This window comes from Columba livia, chromosome Z (genome assembly GCF_036013475.1).
Source record: "Columba livia isolate bColLiv1 breed racing homer chromosome Z, bColLiv1.pat.W.v2, whole genome shotgun sequence".
NCBI classification, from domain to species: domain Eukaryota; kingdom Metazoa; phylum Chordata; class Aves; order Columbiformes; family Columbidae; genus Columba; species Columba livia.
The window spans coordinates 28,013,558-28,032,115 of record NC_088642.1 but is presented as its reverse complement, the minus strand read 5'-3'; the positions used below and the strand labels follow the sequence as shown (position 1 = coordinate 28,032,115).

The 18,558-nt window shown below is 38.3% G+C and overlaps 2 long non-coding RNA genes across 5 annotated transcripts in view; one reads left to right on the top strand and one right to left on the bottom strand.

Annotated features, from left to right (window-relative positions):
- LOC110357399 (uncharacterized) overlaps window positions 1-18,558 on the bottom strand; it is a 174,888-nt gene that overhangs the window by 16,414 nt on the left and 139,916 nt on the right. The window contains exons 6-8 of one of the 3 annotated variants that reach the window (XR_010468802.1): window positions 13,332-13,392; window positions 11,241-11,420; window positions 402-477 (exon numbers count right to left, since the gene is read on the bottom strand). This is a non-coding gene — a long non-coding RNA (uncharacterized LOC110357399). Of the gene's footprint in view, window positions 1-401; window positions 478-11,240; window positions 13,393-18,558 lie in introns of all 3 variants that reach the window. The other 2 variants (XR_010468803.1, XR_010468801.1) reach the window with 2 other exon arrangements.
- The window catches only part of LOC110357400 (uncharacterized), a 72,866-nt gene that overhangs the window by 30,719 nt on the left and 23,589 nt on the right, over window positions 1-18,558 (top strand). Inside the window, exons 2-6 of one of the 2 annotated variants that reach the window (XR_010468800.1) lie at window positions 4,876-4,936; window positions 6,344-6,447; window positions 12,190-12,406; window positions 12,850-12,972; window positions 16,683-16,793. This is a non-coding gene — a long non-coding RNA (uncharacterized LOC110357400). The remainder of the gene's footprint in view (window positions 1-4,875; window positions 4,937-6,343; window positions 6,448-12,189; window positions 12,407-12,849; window positions 12,973-16,682; window positions 16,794-18,558) is intronic. The other variant, XR_002411037.2, reaches the window with a different exon arrangement.

The following is an 18,558-nucleotide window of genomic DNA, read 5'->3' as shown; positions in this document are numbered from 1 at the left end:
TTAAATAACAAGGAGCTACAAACAAGTACTGAGACTTGCATTAAAAGAAAAGATTAAATAAACCTTTTTTAAAGAAAAATAAAGGAAATGTTGAGGTGACCTCATCACAATCTAGAAGTATTTACCAGCTGGAGAAGAAACTCTATAAAAGGAAAAGACCTATTGGCATCTAAAGCTGGAAAATGTAGTTAGACATATTATGGCTTCACATCTGTTTTTAATGTGTTATCAATAAAGAAAAAAAAAACAAACTAAATCAAACCAAGCACCCCCCCACTGCCCCCCTGCAAAAACAAAACAAAACAAAACAAAAACAAACAAACAAACAAACAAAAAACCACAAGACCAACCAAACAAAAAACCCCACACAACCAAAAAAAAAAAAAAAACGACAAACAAACCTGTCAATTCACAATCCTTGAAATTAGCACTGGGTGGACTTTCAAATGTTATGGCTTGACCAGAAGTGTTTTCTCTCTGCAACATCAATTAATAATGAATTGATCAATGCTTATTGTTCTCACATTGGTGTCTCTAGTCTAAAACACACTAGTTTTCTTTGGATAAATCAAAATTTGAACAACGTGTTACTCAATTTTTAGCTTATCCATATTAATTTTATTTTGCCAATCTCTGTCCCATTGCTCACACACTTGTTTAAGAGTTTGTACTAGGACTACTGTATTTCAGAGTATTTCAGGAGTGCTGAAGTTCACCAATACCTCATTTGATTGCCTTTGATCTAAAGAGTTATTTATCGCCTACTGCTGTAAAGTAGGAAAGAAGATCACATGCCCGTTTTTGGAAAGTACACCCTTTCTGCTCTCACTGTCTACACTCTGGATTTATGAATCTTGGCATGCAATCCTTAAAATAAACATCTTCTGTGGAGAAGTGGGGACACTTAATTGAGAGACAACTGAAAAGAATTTGAAGAAGGAAAAATAGCCTGAAGCAGTGGTTTCCTAGGAAAGACAAAAATACTAAATGACGGTTAACAGAGTAGTGGATGAGCCCTCCTTCCACTTGGAGGAAGACCTATGAGCAGGAAACTATCCAAATAGGTACAGTCTTAAACAAAAACAAAAGGGCCTCTCAGGTCACCCAGTTTTGATAAACTGGGACCAGTAACTTGAATGCCTTCAGAAAGGACAGGCAGGAGATTAGAGAAACAGTGCCTGTACCAAATGCTAGCATGCATCTCTGTAAATATAACACATCTATTATTGTTAAACTCTGTTGCTCCATATTTCACACATTTCCCTATTTAACACCACAGATAGATACACTGTGCATTGAAGCAATCCACAGCAATGTTAATGACAAATTCCAGTGCTGCAATGTTTATTTCTAAAAACAACAAAGATGTTGGCATGGTAATATTCTATTATTTCAACTGCAAGTCTAATCAGAATTAGTCCGATTTCTTTCAACTTCTCTCCCTCCTCCTCCTCCTTCCCACTCACAGTGATTCACTTCTGATCATGCAACAGAAAGAAAATTGTAGAACTCACTTGGAAATAACTTTTGTTTGCTTTATGAGAATGTGTTTTATTAAAATACATTGTACTCAGCATTCAGTACTAATACGTGGTCTCAAGTAAGCAACAGCAAAATTGAATCCATAGAACATTTAGAAGATTGTACAATCCTAATAGAGTTGTTTTTTTTAAAGTTATTGAAAATATTAGGTTAGGAAGATCATAGCCATGCAGAGTACACTGAACAAGGTGCAAGAAGCATCTAGCAAAAACTAGATCCTAAAAAAAAAAAATTCTGGTCAAAAAGCTAGAAACTAAAAGTTAACAAGATATTAGATAGAAAGAATAGCAAATATAAATTTTTGAAAACTATTATTCAAATCTGGGAACAAAGAATAAAACAAGAATGGGATCAGTGTAAAGAAGACAGAGCCAGTCTCCAGTGGTCCTCAGTGACAGGACCAGAGGCAATGGGCACTAACTGAACCACAGAATGTTCCCTCCAAACAAAGGAAACACTATTTTACTGTGAAGGTGACTGAGCACTGGTACAGGTTTTCCATGGAGATTGTGGAATTGTCATCCTTGGAGATATGCAAAATCTGTCTGGACAGCTGGGTGACCTAGTCTAGGTGGCTTGAGCAGAAGGCTGTACAAGACCTCCAAAGGTCCCTACCAGCCTCCACCCTTCTGTGATTCTGAGATTCCGAGATGCTACAACAGAATGAACAGCCAGAAAGTCATTCAAAATTTCTGCTGTTCATTTTTTGTTTATGTTCACTCTCCCAGGTTTGTGAGATAAATTTTCCCTTAGAAAACATTAGCTTGGGATAATTTTTCTACTGTGTATTGACATTAAGAGTGTTGCTTAGCTGTATGGAATGAACAGTAGTAGTTCTAGTTTACTATACAGAATAGGCTGTATATTACATTAATATTTGATATTGTTTATTGTAGTGTTTATTTTGTTGCATTAAAATGTTATAATTATGCTCATTTTGTCTATTTGTGAACACTTTTTGTTTTTAATTACATCCTATATGCTCAAATCCTCACAAGTCATCTTCGGAACATGGAACACGTTGACCTAAGTGTTGCATCTATTTATATCTGCATATGCACTATGGTCCTGCAAAGATCTGAATTTTCAATGGGCCTTTTAATTAACTTTAGCCCAATTCTTCTTTCTTTTCCCATTTTTTCTTCCAAAAGCTTTCCATTCAATACACAGAAGAGTTAGTCTATTGATGCAAAGTACCTTCTCTGCAAAGTACCTTCTTCTTTCATCTCACTCACAATGCACCCAGAGATACAGAACACTTCTGGAATGTCTACAAGCAGCTGGGCATACAGGCAAACTATTTTACCACTAGAAAAGTAATTTCTTGCATGTTATACTCTTTCTTTCACTTTTTTACCCTTTTTATTTCCAGAGATCTCTGATTTAGCCTATCAAACTCTATAGTTTTTCCCCTTTATTTTTAAAATAAATCACTGGTTCAATTCCCCCCTGCTATTTCAGAAGTGAAAAACAAAAAACAAAAAACAAAAAAAAAAAAAAAAAAAAAAAAGGAGATGCATTAAACAAAATTGTTTTCTCTTTGCTCTGACTCCTCCGATCAACACTACTGGATACTCATTTGCCAAGAAACAAAGAAAATGAGACCCATCAACATGAATCAGATGTTCAGCAGATTCTGCACACAACGTCTTGCCTTTTTTGCTGTTTGTTTTACTTTTTACAGTAATATTTAGGTTTTATTGTAAGAGGGGAGTTCCATCAAAACAAGTATTTAAAGCTGACTTTGCTGGAATTGTAATCTGTGATTAGCATCAAAGAAATGAAGGGAAGAAGCAAAAGTCACCAAAACCCAAGTGCAACAAACCAGACAATATTCCCACACTAGCTTCCATATTTGTTGATTTTCAGATTCTTCATCTTTGGCTTTGCCATTGCCAAAGCAGCACTTTTCTTTTCTGAAAATTTTGCCTTTTCCAGCTGTAATTGTAGACTTTCTAGTACTTTTACCTAGTATGAATTAAGACAGCTGAAGCGTTACTGTGAGTTGATCAATCAGGTTTACAACCCAGGCATCAAAAAGTAACTTTCATTTGATTTGTGTCTGGCTTAATCTATAATGTCTGCACTATGTCATTTTTTATTTCATTCTCTACTTGTTATGCTGCTCTATCTCTGCCCAGTAAAGCATTCATAACTGCACAGTTATGTATTGCCTCACTTTTGTTAATGTTATAGTAGCCCAAGCAGAACTCTACACCCTTTGCTTCATCAACGAACAGCACAGGCTGCTACACATTACTGTTATCTGAGTTCCAGAGTCAGCCCTCATTTTAAAAGAATCCTGCAGTCTCTGAGTCTCAGCTTTCTCAATTCTCCATATGTATCCCTCTGTATCCTGCAGATCTCCTCTATGACTACTGGATAAAATTTCAACAGTGAAGTATCGCTGAATTTCTAAGTGAGATTTTAAGTATATAGAAAAATCATATTTTTTCATTTAAGAGAAAAATATGTTAATCTCTCTGCCCTTATTAAGTCTGCCCTTTTTAGGAGATTCATGGTATATTTTAGGCAGTGTGACATTTCACGTCTTGCTTCTTCTTTTCTTTTTTGTCAAGTACCAAGATGTTTTTTCTCCTTAAACCAAGGAGTTCTGCAAGATTCTGAATACCTCAAGGCACGGGATATCCTGAGCACCACTGAATGCTCAAAACATCACCCATTACAATTCAATTTCACTAAGAGCAAAAATGTTTTTGTTGTTGTTGTTGTTGCTTTCAAAAGGAAAAAGGAAAATATACTCCTTTATGCCTTGGCATGCGAGGTGAAAACCACACCTTCATATTAAGAAAGAGATAGCAGAGTGAAAGCTGATCTGCGCTCGGTAAAACTAGCTTAAAAAGACCCTGGCAATGTAACCCATGACTGCCTCATGCATGACTTCCAGAAACTACTACATGTTGAAGAATTTTGGGCTCTGAACTAAATTATGCCACCCGGCAGCAAAGCCAGGATCAAATCTCCTTTTTCACTGTATCATATAAAGAAGGTATACAAATCCTGCAAAAGCTTTGTGAAGACATGTTTGTTCAGAAGCTTCTTGGAGGGCTTCTTTGGCATAGACTTCCAAGAGTAAGCCAAAGTTCCTCAGATTCATGATGCTTTGAATATTGTTGGAGTTGGGTTAGGGCATTGTCTTTAGAACATTTTGGGTGTATTTCAGTCTTCTACTTCTCTTCCTAAATTGCAGAGCATCAAATCTCCTATTTGGTTAAAAATTTGAAGCATTAGTTTTATATGTAACTGTGACTCTAGGTTGTGGGACTTAAGGAACATCAGGTCTCAAAATATATGTTGCTGTCTGTTCTGCAGGTCGTAGATCTTAAAAAACAAGCAAGAAACAGAAAGACACAATATGACATTGCTTGAAGATGTAAGTATGCCTGTCTAATATAATTAACAGTAATATAATTGATCAATAAAACAGGCAGAAGAGAACTTCTTCATTATCCAATGGCTCAGAAAATATTTCCCAACAGTGTTAGGTTTCACTTGCCTTGCAGGCCTCACATACTATGTTTATTAATGTAATTAAATGGATTTCTAGTAGCAGTATGCTATTTTTATAGACGTAACATGAAAAGCTACTCAGAATATTTTCAGCAAAATGTTTCTGCTAAAATATGCTATTTCATTCAAGCCAAATGAAGAATGATTTCTGCAAATGGCTTTCTGGATGCTTCAGGAAAAGGAGTTTATTTTCAGGTTTCAAAATCTAAAAATAAGGGTTATTCTTAGTCTTTTAACTGTAGCATGAGGTTTCAGGACTGTCCTGCTTAAATAACGATGAAGTATTGGTCTTAATATCTGGAGACTCTGCATTTAAGATTTTGAAATCACTGTTTTCTCTAACTACTATAGCCATTAGGGGAGCTTAGCATGACTGTATAAAAGTGTAAGCTCTCTGCTATGAGAGGAAAATCAGTAAATGAGAACAGGGATTTTTTACACACTCTGGATTTGAATAAAAATTCTTCCAATCCTCCTGAGATTACCTAAAGTGGAAATTGCATTAAAATGTTCAGAAAAGTAGAGGGACCAGTTTAAATTCTACTGTCTACCTTGATTTTTATATAAAAATATTAAATATTAAGATTAGATTAATAGCAAACAAAGTGGGTTTTTTTGCAGTTCCCCTTCCTTGTGGACTTCAGTTATGTTTGGCTTAAATTACTTGTTAAATAGCACATGAAAGCAGCTTCAGAAAGCACCAGTGATTAATCTGCTCTTATACATTTGTCCCTTACTGCAGCATACTTTTTCTAAAACATGCTTCAGTAGGCAAAGAGCAATAATTTCCTCAATAAAATCATGGGCAGAAAGTCAGGCCACACAACGGTGTCTCCTGGCTGTAAAGTCTGAGCTATATTTTAAAGGTATCTCTCTGACAGTGCTAATAAGACATACCAAATAAGGCTTTGCAGGATTGCTTTCTGAGCATAAGGCTTAGGAAAGCTGTCAAACGCTTGAAATTGTAGGGATAAATACATTCCTCCTTCATTATTTTTAGGCACTTCTCAGATTCTTAAGTAATGAAAAATATGTGCTGTGGTATGTGCTCAAGCTGTGCCAAGTATCACATCAGGCAATGGCAGAGCATGTTCTTGCACAGTAATTGGGCAAGTCATACAGAATTATTTCAAATGAGTTGACAGAATGTAAATTCATTAGAAAAAACTCTCATCCACACCATTAATTCCTTGAATTGCTGCAAGGTGAGAAATTCACCACATAACTTTCACACCTGGTCATACTACGTTCTTTTTTTTTTTTTCTGTAGGGAAAATTGCAATGCAGTTGGCAACTAGCACCAGGTGTCAGTTTCAAAATACTAGTGGATATTCACCCCAATTAAAATAATGAATTCAGTCATCTCTGCTTTCTGTAAGTATACTACTGAGTCAGTTTACTGGCAGAAACATTTGCAAAAGCTAGTGATTTAAGTGAACAGTGGAGACCATTTGCAAGAGAATGTTGGTTTTAGAATCACTTAGAATTAGTTTTAAGCATATATTCTGTCTTGATCCACTCAGTGAACAGAAAAAAATATAGTGATTTCCAAACAATGTTCAGACTTTTTGTATTAATTACTTGCTGCAAATAGCCTGTGAGTATTTGCAGAAGTTATTCTAATAAAAAATTCTACATTTTGGGATAATTACAAGAATCTCTAAGCCAGCTGATGAATTACATTATTGAGAGTATGTGCCATCATAAGTTCCCAAAGCTATGTCCTATCATAAGTTGTGTCCTATCATAAGTTCCCAAAGAATCTTTTCTGGCTATTGATTCAAGCTACAGTTAATAGGTTCAAAATTAAAATTTACTTTATTAACTGGCATCTCTACCTGTCATTTTATCTTGGTTTGTCACTGGGAGGATCAAAGAGCAAGTGTTGTTCTTGTGTATGAAGAGAGGACATGATGTGAGACAGAAAACAGAAGTGAGATAAAACAGAAGTTTATAATCTTCTCCTCCCCAGAGACAGCAGCATGACAATACTTTCTTCTGGTTTGGTTTGGTTTGGTTTGGTTTGGTTTGGTTTGGTTTGGTTTGGTTTGGTTTGGTTTGGTTTGGTTTGGTTTGGTTTGGGTTTGTGTTTACCTTTGTTTGTTTGTTTGCCTGGGATTTTTTTTCATGACAAAAACTTAAGCTGGAGTCCTTGTCCCTGCAGATTTCTTCATTTTTTTCACTAACGCTTTTTACCACTTTATCTCTTCTGCCTTTTCTGTGGTAATTTTTATTTTTGTCTCTCTTTTCACACTTTCACTTCCTTTATACAAGCTTTCTTCAAGCCCTGAGATGAGTCTGGGCTGTGGCACAGAACCACTGTGAGATTGTTTCTGCATGTTGGAGAACCTTCCTGAGGTTTGCAGCATGAACCAGTAGCTGTTCCTCTGCAGAGTTCTTTCTTGCCCTGCAACAGACACATGATGGGAGCCTTGGTGGTCGTGTTCCATGCTGGGACAGGCAACACTTTAAACACTGTTTCCATCCTCAAAATCATGGAAACAATGTTTAAGCAGGTCCATCTTTAATTCAATAACCTGTGCCTAGCAAGCACACAATCTCTCCAAATAGTAGTGGTATCTTCTACACACATGCAATATCACAGAATTATAGAATCATCACAGAAACACAGAATCACAGAATATTAAGGATTGGAAGGGACCTTGAAAAATCATCTAGTCCAATCTCCCCGATAGAGCAGGAACACCTAGATGAGGTTATGCAGGAATGTGTCCAGGTGGCTTTTGAATGTCTCCAGAGAAGGAGACTCCACAGCCTCCCTGGGCAGCCTGTTCCAGTGTTCTGTCACCCTCACTGTGAAGAAGTTTCTTCTCATATTTAAATGGAACTTCCTGTGTTCCAGTTTGTACCCATTGCGCCTTGTCCTGTCATTGGTTGTCATCGTTAAGCTCACCCTTTACATATTTGTAAACATTAATGAGGTCACCCCTCAATCTCTTCTTCTCCAAGCTAAAGAGACCCAGCTCCCTCAGCCTTTCCTCATAAGCGAGATGCTCCACTCCCTTAATCGCCTTTGTTGCTCTGCACTGGACTCTCTCCAGCAGTTCCCTGTCCTTCTCGAACTGAGGGTCCTGGAACTGGACACAATATTCCAGATGTGGTCTCACCAGGGCAGAGTAGAGAGGGAGGAGAACATCTCTTGACCTGCTGACCACCCCCCTTCTAATACACCCCAGGGTGCCATTGGCCTTCCTGGCCACAAGGGCCAGTTCTTGTTCATGGTCATTTGCTGTCCACCACAACCCCCAGGTCCCTTTCCCCTACGCTGCTCTCCAAGAGGTCGTTCCCCAACTTATACTGGAACCTGGGGTTGTTCCTGCCCAGATGCAAGACTCTACACCTGCCCTTGTTATGTTTCATTAAATCTTTCCCTGCCCAACTCTCCAGCCTGTCCAGATCTCACTGGATGGCAGCACAGCCTTTCAGCGTGCCAGCCACTCTGCCCAGCTTGGTGTCATCAGCAAACTTGCTGACAGTGCACTCTATTCAGTCATCCAAATCACCGATGAATATATTGAATAGTACTGGTCCCATTACTGGCTCTTGAGGCACTCCACTGGATACAGGCCTCCAACTAGACTCTGCCCCAATGATCACAACTCTCTAGCTTCTTTCTTTCAGCCAGTTCACAGTCCCCTTCACTATCCGATCATCCAGACAACACTCCCTCAGTTTAGCTGTGAGACTGCTGTGAGAGACTGTGTCAAATGCTTTAATGAAGTTGAGATAGATGACATCCACTGCTTTACTATCATCTATCCGCCTGGTTATGTCCTCATAAAGGCTATGAGGTTGGTTAAGCATGACTTCCCCTTGGTGAAGACATGTTGACTGCCCCTAATGACCCTCTTATCCTTGATATGCCTTGAGATGGTGCCAAGGATAAGTTGTTCCATCACCTTTCTGGGGATGGAAGTGAGGCTGACCAGTCTGTAGTTACCCAGATACTCCTTCTTGCCCTTTTTGAAGACTGGAGTGACCTTTGCTTTCCTCCAGTCCTCAGGCACCTCTCCTGTTTCCCATGACATAGCAATGATGAAGAGTGCCCTAGCAATGACTTCAGCCAGCTCCCTCAGCACACACAGGTGCATCCCTTCTGGACCCATGGATTTATGGATATCCATATTGCTTAATTGGTCCGTAACCCTCTCCTCATCAATCATAGAATTATAGAATCATTGGGGTTGGAAACGACCTTCAAAGCTCATCTGCTCCAATCTCCCTGCAATGAGCAGGAACATCTGCAACTAGATCAGGTTGCTCAGAGCCCTGTCCAACCTGGCCTTGAATTTGTCCAGGCATGGGGCATCTACCATGTGTCTTGGCAACCTGTGCCAGTGTTTCACCATCCTCATTGTAAAAAATTTCTTCCTCATGTCTAACCTGAATCTCTCCTCCTTTTGTTTAAAACCATTTCCCTTTATCATATCACAACACGCTCTGCTAGGAAGTCTGGCCCCATCTTTCTTAGAGTCTCTTTATGTACTGAAAGGACACAGTAACATCTCAATGGAGTCTTCTCTTTCCGAGGCTGAACAACCTCAACTCTCTCAGCCTGTCCTCACAGGAGAGGTGTTCCAGCCCTTGGTGGTCTCCTCTGGACCCTCTCCAAGAGGTCCATGTCTTTCATGTACTGAGATCTCCAGAGCTGGACACAGGACTCCAGGTGGGGTCTCACCAGAGTGGAGTGGAGGGGCAGAATCACCTCCCTTGACCTGCTGGACACATTCCTTTTGATCACGCACAATAAGATTTGCCTTCTGGGCTGCGAGTGCACATTGCCGGCTCATATCCAATCTTTCATCCAGTACCCCCAAGTCCCTATCTGCAGGGGTGCTCTCAGTCCCTTCATCTCCCAGCCCGTATTGATACTAGGGTTTGCCCCAGCCCAGGTGCAGGACCTTGTACTTGGCCTTGTTGAACCTCATGACATTTGCATGAGCCTACTTCTCGAGCTTGTCCAGATCTCTCTGGATGGCATCCTGTCGCTCAGGTGTGTCAACCGCACCACTCAACTTATCATACAGGCACAGCTAAGCCAAGTTGAAACCATGACCCCTAACTTCTCCAGTACTTGAAAAATCAGATTCTATCTATGCTCTTCTTTACTAAAATTATTTTTGTACCGGTTAAGTACAGTGAAGGTGAAATAAGATTTAGTTATTCACCAAAAGCAGAGTTTGCAATTTGTCTTTGTCCCTGGACTGTCAAAGTATTGAGGGACTTCATACAAATAAATTCTGAATCAGATATTTAATTTTATATAAGCCAAAAATTAATCTAAAACTGCAGTTGTCCTCTGTATAGTAAAGGAGAGATTGATGAAAAATTTTTAAGTCACCAGGGAATGCTGATGAAAGAGGTCACTGATGATTGTACTGTGAGGTCAGGAACACTATTGTATAGTTGTTACCTAATTTATGTAGTTGAAGATCACACAATGTTGCTAATACTGCCAAACAAATCAAACAAATTCTATTATTGGTAATCAGTCAGTTCACTAATAAAAGGTCTCTTACTTTATTTGCCAGCCAAATGTTAACATTAGTTTCAACAACTTTTGTGAAATGTTGTGCTGGTTTTGAAGTTTCATGACATTTGTCATGTTTTATTTAGTATAAGTGAAATTCTGAACACCAAGCTTTACACTTTACAGCAAACTTCTGATTCAGAGTTCTTGTTTAAACTCATCATTATTCTTTGAGCACCTGTTCAAATGTTGGAGGCTCAGTTCAAGCTGTGTTACTTTTCCTGTGTTTGTTTCTAGCCCCTTCAGAGACCATCTCTTCTACTTGCTGAACTGATCTGTAGGCAAACTACTCTAGTGTCCCTTCTCTTTCTACTTTTCTTGCTGCCCATTAGACTTTGAGATATTAGCTGTTTCAGCTCCCATTGCAACTCCTTTCTCCTTCTTGCTGTGACAAATAAAACTGAACCTGATCTGAACTATTAAATTGAATTATAATTTCACACACATTTTTCTTCTCATAATTTAAAAACATTCCATTAAAGATATTGGCAGGAAAAAAACCTGATGCTCTGAGACCTTGTGCCTCTTGTTTAGTGTCTGAAGAATCACATCCTTTTGGCAGTGATTTTCTCTTGCACAGAGAAGTCAATTAAGAGGAAAATGTTCAAGCACCTACCTTGAGTTGTGATGAGCTGTATCTTCTTCAGCCCTTTGTTTTATCAACTTATTTGATTTTCATTCTGATTACCAGGGTCTTATCCTTGTGCAACTGATTTGGTTATGGGAATCTGGGTTATGTAGAAATTGGAAGCCAAAATCTGCAGCTCTTCCAAATGCCTGTAAAAAAATAAATGACCTAAAGGAGGAATACCAGGAAACTCATGTTATTGATTAGAAAAACCAAATCCCTCCATCCATGCATTCACTTTTGAAAGTACATGGTCCGTAGTTACAACCTCCTTCCACCCAGTTTTCATTACTCATCTATTTATAGGCTCTGCTCATAATCCACTTCTAACACAGACTGCAACTCTTTGCATAGTAATATACTAAGAGGCAAAACAAAGGGGTGTTTCTTAGGTAAAAATTCGCAAAATTGTAGATGGTTGAAATGAACCCCAGAAAAATAATAAATTCACTCTTGACAATTTAAAAGCCTATGACATAGTCAAAAAGTATTTCTCTGGTGCTCAACATCTGGCTAAAATACAATAGTTAGGTTTAGTCTGGGAAGAAATAGTAGTAAGGAACTCAGAAAAAAATAAATTCTGGAGTTAAAGGTCTTTCATTATTTTTTCCTTCTTGATAGAAATTAAATGCTATCTATAAAATGTCCTTTTGATCTTTATTGTTAGAAAGTAATTAAATGTAAAAGATGTATTCATTGTTGTGCATGTGCTTCTAGGTAATAAAGTAAGTAAAAAAGCCAATAATTTGAAATGAGGTAATTTTCAAGAATAATGTTAATTCAATTTTCACTAAGCGCTGTGAGAAATAAATGCCAAAAAGATGAATTCTTGGAAAAATAACCTCACAGATGCCAGTTATCTCTGCTACTTTAGGGAAGTCTTTGTCTTCCTTGTGTATTGTCATATTCTGTGAATCCTCCACACTATTCTTTTCAGCTCTTCCTGAAGGATGGATGATAAGTTGATGCTCCAGAAGCTGTGTGATGGATATATAACAATACCTTGTACATCATCGTTTGCATCCAACATGCTTCACAGATAAAGGTGACCTTCGACGAAATACCCTGTTTTGTTCTATACCAGTTGAAGTTGTGCAAGATGAAAGGAATTGACTGCAACTAGAATGAACTTATGTGAGTCACACAAAGTAGAGGTAAGGTACCTTACCAGGTGGACCTGTCTTCATTAAATGATCACCAGCTGTATTTCAGTTCTCACAGGCTTCAAGCCCTCAGAGAACAAAACAAAACAACACAACAACAAAAACAACAACAAAAAGGTAGTGTTAGCAGGGGTGTAAAGTTAACCTAAAATATTTATCCATCTATGTTTACGCCAATTTTGAAATTCAGTTGAATATGCATAAGAGAAGTTATTAAAATAGAGATGTGTTACAGACTGGAAGCTTGGCTGTGAATAACTAGGAACACTGGGATCTGCATTCAGGTTTCCAAGTCAGACACATTCCTGATATACTGCACTCAATTTCCAAACTCTTTATGCAGTTGATGAGGATAAGTATGGATTCCTGTTCTCAGAAACATCAGGTACTGGCAAAATCTAGGAAAATAACATTTTAAAAATTTCATTGCTCAGACTGCTTCAGGATGGTAAAGAGAGCAGGAGAACATGGAGAAAAATCCCACTTCACACTGCAGATGTCAGGAGAGTTGAGGTGATGATGGGTAAGACCCCACCTGGACTGCTGCTCAGCCCAAGGTAAGTGTGATGCTCTGGGAGAGAAGGTCTGGCCTTGTCAGCTGACAAGTGATATAATCAAGATGAAAGTTAGCGATACAGAGAGAATCTGAAAAATTATGCCAGGATGCTATATGTAGGCAAGATTCATGTATACAGGTCTTCTTTCTTTTTTTAGCTTCTTTGACCATGTTTTTCCTGTTGATTTAATAGCATTTTGTTGCAAAGACGTTGCAGCAAGCCTCCATGAACACTGTCTGATCAGAAAGTCCCCAAGAGAAAATTCCTTGGGAGAACACAATCACGCTGGCTTTCCACAAAGAGCAAGAAACACTTGCACCAAGGCTGTGAAACGGGACTGGAAGGGTCAGGGAGCTCACCTGCTGCTTAGTCCTGGCCCAGTGACATTCCTTTGAGTCCAGCAGAGGCTTAGGGTACTTGCTGCACATGAGGGAGGAAAGCACTGCATTTACAATACACTCAGACAGAATGTTACCTTGAGTTTCTGATCCAGAAAAATGAAGTTGTAATTTCATATGCTGACATCATGAAAGATCCATTTCCTCAATTTCTGCTTTTTTCCACTCCTAGTGCAATTCTCTGCTTCTGCATTAAGCCAGTCTGACTTAGGGCTGTGCAATAAACTGTGCTGCTGAAGTGATCCTCCTTCTACCCTCCTTCTTTTTCTGTATTTTTGGGAAGCAAGTATTGTTATATTATTTTTTTGTCTCATTCAGTTGAGAGCACTGATCCAAAAAACTGTTGCCAGACCAACTGGTGGGGATCAGTCTTACTGTGGGATGACTCTAGGCTGGGTAAAACACAGGGGAGCAATTCAACTAGCACAAATATTACCTTGAGTGCTCATATTCAGCAAGAATATGCTGAAGAAGATATGGGCAAACAGTGATGATAACAGCTTTATCAAAGAATACAGTTTAACCAGTCTGTGTTTCTAGAGTGAGAGACTATGCTTTTGCTTTCTGATCCAGTTCATTTCTGGACAGAAATCAGGAGTGGAGCATTTAATACCCAAAAAGTTACTTTTATAAGCTGAATATTAGAGGCCCTATTGCAACCTTCATAAAAAAATTCACTAATCACTTGGTGAGCTTTTCAAAGTCTCCTGAATGACCTAAAAATACAAGTCTGATTCTTTTGGTGATTCCCCCAAATAATTGGTCATATATCCTCATGTGTATTCTTGTTTAAACCAGTTGAAATCTGTCCAATTCAGAAAGACATTAAGAGCCAAAATACTTATGGTTTTCAAAACATTGGGGTCCAAATCCTGCTACTTTAACGAAATATTGCAAGGTCAAAGTGTTACCAATGTTATTGCATATGCTGCAAAACAAAACAAAACAAAACAAAACAAAACAAGCAAAAACAAACAAACAAACAAACAAACAAAACATTCAGCCCAAATCCACTGATGTATGCTACTAGAAATCTGTTGCAGTGTGAAATATACATCAAGGACACTCTGCAGCAACTACATTATTTTCAGTTATTTGGTTATACTTATCCTGCTAACAAAGATGTAGAGTTATTTACTTATGGATGTTACCAGTGACAGGTAGCTTCCTCCGTATTGATGATAAAAAAAAAATAAATCCACGGAAACAAGCTGGATATAAAGTAATTCTTACATCTCATGGTACTATTTGCAGTTTCCAATATTATCCTGGTTTAATTTGAACCAAATCAAGGTTTGCTAAAGGTTTAAACAGAGAAGTGTGATTGTACAGTGGTTAGGTAATCTGCTACGATGTGCTTGGCAGTTTCAAATCCCCGAGCCATCAGTGCCAGGGAAACCATGTCAGACGTTCTCAGCAGAGCAGCCCCATCATGATGCTGCAGGCCCAGACCAGAGATGCTTCTCTGCCACCTGTTTGTTCTGAAGTGTAGGTGTTCCTGGTGGAGACAGACACCCATTCCTGGGCACCTTACTCACCCTGATAGTCTCCCTCTATAGCCAGAGGTGAAAACAAGCCCTCCAGGAAGGAAATGCAAAGATTTATACTACTTTTCTACCCTGAACCTTCTTTTGAAGTAGAATTGATTACACACAATGTGAGTATACTTGCATTAGTCAAACCATGGGAATACCTCTGAGTATCCTGTGCCAAAATATCCAAATAGTTTTGTCAAGGCACACGTGAAAGTGGCACAGATTTAAATCCTAATGTGAATTAGGATGACTGTGTTCTTCCTTGGTATTCCAGTTAAGAATTTATCAGTAAATACTCTATATTTTTTTAATTAGAAAGCCAATCTAATAATGCAGAAAAGTATTTACAAATGTTTTATTTAGACATGGCTCAATGAAAAGAATGTCTGTCATTTTTGTGAAGAAAAATTAATAGACAATTTTCCTAAATGTGCTATGGTCTGTTATACTAATGAAATTTCTATAAATCTACTCTGTTTTACCATCCATTCTCTTCTCAGCTGAGCCTCATAACCTCTTAAGGATTGTAAGAGCAAAATTCAGCATCCTGTCTCACCATTTGTTCACACTTTTTGCTCTATTCCTGTTCCCATTTTCCCTCTTTTCTTTCTCTTTGACCTATCCTAGACCCATTTATTGTTTGATCTTTTTTTTTTTTTTTTTTTTTTTTTTTCCCCTCCAGCATACCCTTCAAATCTCTGGGGCAGATTGTGAGCAATTGCTCAGAGAAACATTCCCATTGTCATTATCAATAGCTAATGTGACTGCTCATTAGCGGTAGCTGTTCACAATCTGGTCGGTGTTATTTAGCTTTGTTTCCTTTTTAAGAAAAGCTACTGATTTTCTCTCTAAAGCCCACATCAGTCCTCAGTTTGTTATTTCTCCTCCTTTCTGTATCTATATAGATGTCTACACATGCTCTGAGTGCTTATTCTCTCCCATTCCCTGTTAAACAAAATCTTAGGCATTCACATATGATACTGAGATTCAACTGAACAAATACAAAGGCTTACATCTGAAATAGTCATACCAGGTTCCTTTTATGCTCAGTGTAGTGAAAGAAGCACTTGCACCACACAATTAATCCCATCAAAGTAAACTTCTAAAATGAGTCAGATGAGTCCCATCTTTAGCACCAGCAGTTATCCAGGGAATCTCTCATTAATAGGTTGCCTCCATCATTCAGATTTTTCCCTGATATTTCTTGCTTAAAACATTCTCATTAATAAGTAAACATAAGGTGCCATACCTGCAGATAAATAACTTGGTCTATTTTACAAACGGTCCCTATACTTTTGTACAGGAACTTTGTATCCTCTGTAGCATTCACACCTCTCCAGGGAGTCACAACAGAAGTTAAACAGTTGTACAGTTCACAAAACTGGTCAGGATGAAAGCACTTTTGTGTCCTGTTCAGTGGTGAAGAGCAGAGCAGTAAAAACAAGTTGGACATACCACAGCTGTGGCAATGGTAAGTCACCAGTATGTCCATAGTCATCTTTTGCACAGTTGCCAGCCTGGACCACAGTGAGCTTTTGTGACATAAGCAGACTTAAAAGTGGTTGCATTTGTATAAGCAACATTCTTTTGTGTCTCTTGAAATCCTAAACTTTTCAATGATTACTCAACAGCTGGAACACTCCAGCTAAAATCCAAATATTTTTATTCAGAAGAACTTTTGGGTGTTTCATATGAGTTACAGTACATAAGTATCATGTATCTACACAGACTCCATGTCCTATGATGACTAATAAGCTTTCTTATGAATAATATCTAGGAATATGGAGAAGCCTTCCAGCTTCTGCTGCACTATGGAAGCTGAAGCTCTGATGGGTAATCCAGTGCATGTGAGAGAATAAGGACATGATGTAACTGAACAGTAGCTCTGGTGAGTCACCACTGAAGCATACCCAACTGTAGTATTTCAATGTGGGGACATTCTTTTTTTTCAACAACAACAAAAAGAAAAAAGACATTTTAAAACAATACACTTTGTTACTGATTATGCATTCATGGCCCTAGTTCTCCCTCAAAAATGTTCCTGACTGATCGTTCCTAATGCATCATATTAAGCAACTCACCTGCAAGTGTGTCAACATTTTAGAAGAGCCTGAACATATATAGGGGGCAATATTAAGCATTGCAATGTTATATGAGGTTGGCTTGAAACCAAATTCTGTCATCATATACTTGTCACCCGAGCATCAGAAATTTTTATTGCCCAGTGTGTTCTTTTTTGCTTTCGTACCTTGGTGTGCACAGAGGCTGGAAGAGCTGCCACAGGATAGAAAATGTACTGATATTACAAGAAGAACATTCAGTACAAAGAATAGACTAAACACAATTGCCTTTTGCTCCCCAGGCCATCAACAAAACATATCCTCATGGAACTTCCATTAAAGAGCTGGTCACACTGCTGAAATATTATAGCTCCCTTTGTGTTCCTCAATCCATGATTCAAACTGAAAACTAACGAAAAATAAACCCCATCATGACAACTACAAAAGCAGCTGGAAAATGTCAAATTGTCTGATGGTTGTTACAATGTTTTTTTGACAAACAGCACCTTATTTTACTGAAACATCTCTACAAATTTCACAGACATATTTTGCCAAGTAGCTGGAAGGACAGACTGGTAGTATTATCTGATATTGCCTGACGAGTGACATGCATGTTCCCATTATTGGACTGGCATTAGAGGTCAGTGTCTCCTCTGCAGGAAGCTGGAGGCCAGATTCGCAATTCACTGGAGATGATAGGAAGCCTTTCTATAACTTATAATAAACATTTTATCTAAGATATAAAGTTTTCTTTTCATAGGCTTGGACTCACATCCATAGTCCATGAATATTTAGAAATAACCCAGGTGAAAATCTGAATATTTAAAAGAAGACCTAGTTTATTGAAAGAGGCTTAATAAAATGAATGGTATGAACTTTTCATCCCTCCTTTTATCCAATGAGTAAGGCTCCAAAAATTTTTTTTTATATTTCACAAGGAACATTTCATGAAATGAAGGAACGATGAGAGGAAGAAAACAGTATTGAGAACATTTTCAGAAGTAAGTCTTCTGGAGGAAGACTTACATGGAAAAACTGAACTTTAACTTAGCCATTATGTATAATTAGAATAGAAATCATTATTCTGTAGCGTTGGAGATGCAACTCTTGCTGCGTTTTCAGTCTTTTCTGTTCAACTGACAAAGCAACAGCCAGTTTTACAGCTGACAGAAACAGTACCACTATGAAAGAGCCAGATGTGGTGTTTAGTGCTTGCCTCCTCACCTATAAAGGGCCAAAGGTCTCCTGTGAGCTCAGATTTTAGTAGTTTCAAAATGCAAGTCCACATACCATTTCATATTCTCCCCCATGGAGAGAGACATGAGAGAACATGAATGAATGTCTAACCTACATACAATCTACATACCCAAGGGAACACTTTGTTTTTATCTTGATTAGGTCAGGATCCCATTAAGTACCCTCTGCTACTTCTACCTTCTCACTAATGTACATTAAAAGACTTGGGTCTGCACTCTGGGTAAACAAACTGGCTATCTATTCTGGGAAAACTAGTTTGAAAATATGATGCTGATGTTTTGTTTGTTTTGGATTCAAGAGGGATAGGACTTTGCTGCACTGAAAACATGCACTGCT